The following is a 7,017-nucleotide window of genomic DNA, read 5'->3' as shown; positions in this document are numbered from 1 at the left end:
TTAGCCAAGATGGTCTCGATCTCCTGACCTCAGGTGATCTGCCCACCTCGGCCTCCCAAAGTGGTGGGATTACGGCGTGAGCCACCACACCTGGCCAAAATAAAGTAGTTCTTAAGAGAAATATAGCTTCCTGGTAATCAGATCCGAGAGAAATTTTCCCTAATTATGAGTCACTCTATAACACAATGGTGAAAGTCCTCAACAATATCCTTACAATAACTACAACAGCAAGATTCCTAGGGCCATCTCTTACAACCAGCTTTGGCGTGTAAAACCAAAATGCAATTCAGCACAAGCAATTCTACAAGAGACGGGGCAATCCAGCTATGTAGCTTATTCTAATAGTCATAAATAAGGGATAACATTTACATTGTTTAGAGAAGTGGATAGATTACTTATCCTTCAAGTAATCCCCAGTGAGCGTTATTTTTTTCACTTGAGTTTTTGATGAATAAAGTGCAGAGAAAGTTTGAAGTTATTTTTCTGGTAAGAAACTAGAATGGAAATGATTTTGCTGCTGAGTAATAGTTGATTTACAGCACTCAGTGGAGCTGAAGGTAGGACTGACATTCTTTCAGAGCAATGAGGCATCTAACAGTGTGATAGCCCCAAAAGAAGGCCATCCCACTGCCATTTGGAAATGGGCCTAAGAAGTTATATGTGCAAAGACAAGACTTTCTTCAGAAAATAGATCTAGACTCACTTAAACACATGGAGAAGTGATGTTTCAGTCCCCAAAGTTCTTCCATACAAATGTAGTCGAGGTCATTCTAGCTCCCAGAAGTCAAGAGAATATCTTAATAAATTAGTTAAGAAATTTACTTACCAGATAAGTGCATTATTTGTATGCTATATAAGTTTTCTGACAATAAATCAAAATATTGGAGAACAGTTACCAAAAACAGTATTTGAATGTAAAAAGAGTTGTTCTCAAGCCATGCTTTCTGACAATACTTATGCAGAAGGACTGGATGGTAATAATACCATATCTATAACATAAAAATAAAGGACTTTTCCTTCTTAACAAAAGACCATGAACTAAGCTCATCTAAAAGTTGTTTCAGTTGTTAAGGAGCACCTTTTGAAAAAAAAACGGAAGTTCTCTGCTTGAACCAATGAAGTTATCTGATCTGCTGGCATGACAAAGACTGGCTAGCTGGTTACCAAACCATTTTTTTCTCCTGTGGGACCAGAGTTCAGCTACATTTCCTAGCTTCCCTTTTAGTTAGTCATGGGCAAGTAGTTCTGACCAGTGGAATCTGATGCATTTAACCTTCAAATGAAGGTGCAAGAAACCTCAGAGTGATCCTGATATACTGACGACAGCAGACTTTCATCATTCTGAGTTTCTCAACGCCCAACCTTATATTGGGCTTATGTGGACAGAAATACACTCCTATTGTGTTAAGCCATTGAGGTTTCAAAGTTTATTTTTACAGCAGCTAGCATATAGTCAATATAGCATTTAACTAATACAGTCAAGAATTATATTTCTAGGACAGGCGCAGTGGCTCATGCCTGTAATCCCAGTACTTTGGGAGGCCGAGGTGGGCGGATCACCTGAGGTCAGGAGTTTGAGACCAGCCTGACCAACATGGCAAAATCTTATCTCTACTAAAAAATACAAAAATTGGCCAGGCGTGCTGGTGGCCACCTGTAATCCCAGCTACTGGGGAGGCTGAGGCAGGGAGAATTGCTTGAACCCGGGAGGCGGAGGTTGCAGTGAATTGAGATTGTGCCACTGTACTCCAGCCTAGGCAACAGAGTGAGACTCTATCTCAAAAACAAACAAACAAACAAAGAATAACTTCTTACATTTCAACTGTTCTGTACATAAAAAGCATTTTTAAAAAGATAAAAAGAATATACTTCTACTCTATCTTAGAATAAGTGTCTTTTTTTCCCCACCCCCAGCTGCTGGGTGACATGCAGGCCCAAATAAGTGTCATTTTTTATAAGAATTTACCTCTACCTCTCTGCACTTCAGTTTCCTTGCTTGTAAAATGAAGATATTAACAGCACTTACTTCACAAGTTTGCTCTAACAATTAAATAGGTTAATGCATGTAAAGTACTGTACTTCTAACAGTCCCTGACAAATAGTAAACATTTCATTCATGTTAACTATCATTGTTATTATTACAAATCTTCCTAGTGGTATTAAGATGTAGCTTCCACGTAAGAATATCCCAATTTTTTTCTAACTCATTCATACTGCAATTACAAATGATGTCACATTTATGTTTCTATCTGCATAGTGCTGATCCATGCCTCCATCACTGTAGAGATTCAGTACATTTCTCAGCACCTTGGGTTGTCTCATACATGCTCTGAAATTGTTCTTCTTCTCCGACCTCCATATTGTTGTCAGCCCACCATGTTTGAAGCTCCTGGGGCAGAACTGGGGGCAGAATGAGGAGAGCTTGCTACCATGAGTATGCTGATCCTGCCCAGGGATCCTGCCTCTCATTTGTTCCCCAGCTGAAGACACTCAGAATGCCAAAATAGACTTCTATCCACTTGCAATTTTTTTTTTTTCCAAATTTGCTTTAACTTTGGAATTTTGTGTAATAATTTACTTCATTTGGGGAAACGTTAGAAACACATCTAAAAGATTATCTCAGATATCACAGAAACAAATTTTACTTCACTTATTTTTTCATTATCCTTTTTTTTTTTGAGACAGAATTTATTTCTTGTTGCCCAGTCTGGAGTGCAGTGGCGCGATCTCAGCTCACTGCAACCTCTGCCTTCTTTTTGGGCTATCACACTGCATTCTCCTGCCTCAGCCTCCCAAGTAGCTGGGATTACAGGCATATGCCACCACGCCCAGCTAATTTTGTATTTTTAGTGGAGGCGGGGTTTTACCATGTTAGTCAGGCTGGTTTCGAACTCCTGACCTCAGGTGATCCACCTGCCTTCGCCTCCCAAAGTGCTGGGATTACAGGCGTGAGCCACTGTGCCTAGTCACTCATTGTCCTTTTTCAATCATCAGGCTTATGGGAAGGGGTGACCAGTTCACACCACTGAATCCCTCTTCCCAGTAATTCCTGGTCAATTGCCTGGGTCTACTTCTTGTCCATACACCGGGTCACTACCATATACCCAGAAACTGCTCCCAGACTTGGTGGCAGGGATTAATAACCTGGGGGTATATAGACCTGTCTCCCCCAAAACTCCCTTCCCCAAAGAAATCAATGGAGGGAATTCAAAAGGCCTATGAACTTGAATGGGAAGGAAAAAATATCATGTCTTCATCTTCACTAACCTCAAATAGAAACTTAGCAATTCCTTCCCTTACTAATGTAGGCCACAAGTCATAGCAGTACTAGCTATATCTGTGACTTTGTCACTAACAGATATCCCAGATATTTCTTTTCTTTTTCTTTTTTTTAAATGGAGTCTCGTTCTGTGGCCCAGGCTGGAGTGCAGTGGTATGATCTCAGCTCACTGCAACCTCCCCGTTCTGGGTTCAAGCGATTCTCCTGCCTCAGCCTCCCAAGTAGCTGGGATTACAGGCATGCACCACCACACCTGGCTAATTTTTTATATTTTTGGTAGAGATGGGGTTTCACCACGTTGGCCAGGCTGGTCTCGAACTCCTGACCTCAGATGATATGCCTGTCTCGGCCTCCCGAAGTGCTGGGATTACAGGTGTGAGCTACTGCGCCTGACCACATCCCAGATATTTCTATGTCATATTATTGCAGTTAAAAATATCTTGAAATATCATTTGTGTTCATATTGCTATGAAATTATGGTAGTCATTAGACTGCCATTAGATCTTTTTATTTTATCAATAAAGAAGCATGTATATTTTATCCCATATGCTGATTTAATATTTTGAGAACTGTATTTCACTATAATAGGTTTCCAATTCTATTGTAGCTTTGTATATAAAAACATTATTCTGAGTAGGGGGTCTATAGACTCCCTGACTGCCAAAAGGGTCCATGGCATAAAAAAGGAAAACCTCTGGGATTTGGACTTGATTGGATTTGACACTTACCTCTACAATCCTACGTATTTTTCCTTATTTACTCTCCTCTGTAGTCTCAAAGGACAAACATTCAGACCCACTGACATGCATTCCCCAAGGCAGCATGGTAAGATGATTAAAAGCTCAGACACTGGAGTCAGCCTGCCCTACTCTACCACTCATTAATCATGTGACCCAGGCAAGTTACTTAACCTCTCTGTGCCTCATCTTTTAAGTGGGAATTATAATTGTCCCTCATAAGGTTGTTCTGAAGGTTAAATGAGTTAATCTATTAAATGTTGGTTGGGCACAGTGGCTCATGCCTATAATCCCAGCACTTTGGGAGGCTGAGGTGGGTGGATCACTTGAGTCCAGGAGTTCAGGACTGGGCAACATGGCAAAACTCTCTCTCTACAAAAAAATACAAAAATTAGCTGGGTGTGGTGGTATGCACCTGTAGTCACAGATACTTGGGAGGCTGAGGTGGGAGGATTACTTGAGCCTGGGGAGGTCAAGGCTGCAGTGAGCTGTGATCATGCCATTGCACTTTAGCCTGGGGAACAGACTGAGACCTTGTCTGAAAATAAAATAAAATAAAATAAAATAAAATAAAATAAGATAAAATAAAATATCTAGTACATACCAAGCTCTCAGCAAATGTTAGCTGCTCTTCCAAGTACCTATCACCTGTTTCTTTATGATATTTCTTGGGAGGGGAAGAGGAGAGAAGAGAAAAGAGTAGGTTGGCTATTCCTCTTGTAAGTCACAGTCTACACATCATACTTTTATGGTGCACAAAATAGACATCCTTTTTAAAAGCACATCAAAGAAATAGTTAATAGTTCTTTGAAAATTTTCTAACTTAATTTTAGGTTTTATACAGTAACAATTGAATTTTAAAAAAATGATTCAGTGCAATACAAATGCTCCTCACCACTGGTTTACAAAGCAGGGCTTCCACTGAAATATTAGTCTTTCATAATTAATGCTCAGGCCAGATGCAGTGGCTCATGTTTCTAATCCCAACACTTGGTGAGGCCAAGTGGGGAGGACTTCTTGAGCCCAGAGGTTCGAGACCAGCCTGGGCAATATGGCTAGACCCTGTCTCTAAAAAAATTATAATTAGTCCAGTGTGGTGGAGTGCACCCATAGTCCCAGCTACTCAAGAGGCTGAGATGGGAGGATTGCTTGAGTCCAGGAAGTTGAGGCTGCAGTTGAGATGTGATCATACCTCTGCACTCCAGCCTAGGTGACAGACTGAGATCCTGTCTCAAAAAAAAAAAAAAAAAAAAAAATCATGTGAATTTCTATACAAGAGGTGAGTCTTGGCTATGTTGTTTTAATTGAAGGGGAAAAGGTATTAAATACAAACGGAAGTAATTTCATTCAGTCACTTAACAATTATTAGGTTCCCTGAGCCAAGCACTGCTCTAGATGCAAAGGAATTAATGGTGAACAAGACAAAGTCCCTGCTGTCATTGAGCTTACATTGTAGTGTGGGAAAACAAACAGCTAAAATAAATAAATAAGAAAAGTATCAGGAGGTAGTCAGTGCTTCACAGAGCATTAAAATAAAGTCATGCTATATATATAGGGACTAGGTGAGTATTTTAGACTGGGTGGTCAGAGAAGTTCTCAGGAGGTAACATTTAACCAGAGATATGAAGGACAAAAAGGAGCCAGTCACACTCAAAGGGACAGCATTTCAGGCAAGGGAATAGCTAGTGCAGTCATTAGAGCAGGAGTGAGCTTGCATATTCTTGGCTGTTTAGGAATAGAAAGAAGGCTGCTGTTGCTGGAACACAGTGGTCAAGGGGCAGAGCAATACAGGAGAGGTAAACTGGATCAGGTCTGCAAGGCTTTGGAAGCAAAGGGAAGGTTTATTCTAGGTGCAATGGAAAGCTACTAGAGAGTTCAACCAGTTGGTGAGGTGATCTGATTTACCTTTTATTATCTTTATTTTGTAAGAGACATGGTTTCCCTTTGTTGTCCAGGCTGGAGTGTAGTGGTCCAATCGTAGCTCACTGCAGCCTCAAACTCATGAGTGCAAGGAATCCTCCTTCCTCACCCTTCTGTGTAGCTGGGAATATGGGAGTGCATCACCATGCCCAGCTATTTAAAAAAATTTTTAGAGATGAAAATCACTATGTTGCCCAGGCTAGTCTGCTCAGGCAATCGTCCCACCTCAACCTTCTTAGCAGCTGTGATTTACAGGTGATTTATCATTTCATTTTATTTATAGACAGGGTCTCACTCTTGTCACCCAGGCTGGAGTGCAGTGGTGTGATCATAGCTCACTGCAGGTTCGAACTTCTGGGCTCAAGTGATCCTTCTGCCTCACCCTTCTGAGTAGCTGGGACTACAGGCATGCACCACCACACCTGGATAATTATTTTATTTTTTGTAGAGATGGGGTCTTGTTATGTTGCCGAGGCTGGTCTCAAACCCCTGGCCTCAAGTGATCATCCTGCCTCTACCTCCCCAAGTGTTAGAGTTGCAGGCATGAGCCACCCACCCAGTGATTTACTATTTCAAATCACGCCAAGAATTGCATGGAGTACAAACTTAAGGGGTTAAGACTGAATGCAGGAACACCAGTTAGATGGTGGCTTAGACTAGGATTATAGCAGTGACATGGCAAGAAGGGTCAGGTTTGGCTTTAGGATGTATTTTGGAGATAGAGCCAGTAGGAACTATTAACTGGGATATGGGAGAATAAGAGGAATCAAGGATGACTCCTGACCCTCTGGCCTATGTAACTGGGCTGATGGTGCCAATTATTTAGGTGGGTAAATCTTGGGGGCAATGAGGGGATGTGGAAGTAGGGAACAGATATAGGGTGATAAACTGAGAATTCTCAATTTGTGCTTGTTTGGGTGAGGGAGAAGGGACAAGATGGAGGAAGGTAAACAAGAAGGCACCACCCCTGTTGCTTCCGGGTTCTTCCTCACCAACTTTCCCACACAGGAAAATGCAGCCCGTGCCCGGGAAGATGCAGATCAACCGAGCATGCGCCAGGTGATGTCAATCCGAAGAGAT

Source organism: Colobus angolensis, unplaced genomic scaffold (assembly GCF_000951035.1).
Source record: "Colobus angolensis palliatus isolate OR3802 unplaced genomic scaffold, Cang.pa_1.0 Scaffold164, whole genome shotgun sequence".
Taxonomy (NCBI): Eukaryota; Metazoa; Chordata; class Mammalia; order Primates; family Cercopithecidae; genus Colobus; species Colobus angolensis.
The sequence above is the reverse complement of the archived record's forward strand: the minus strand, read 5'-3'. Positions refer to the sequence as shown.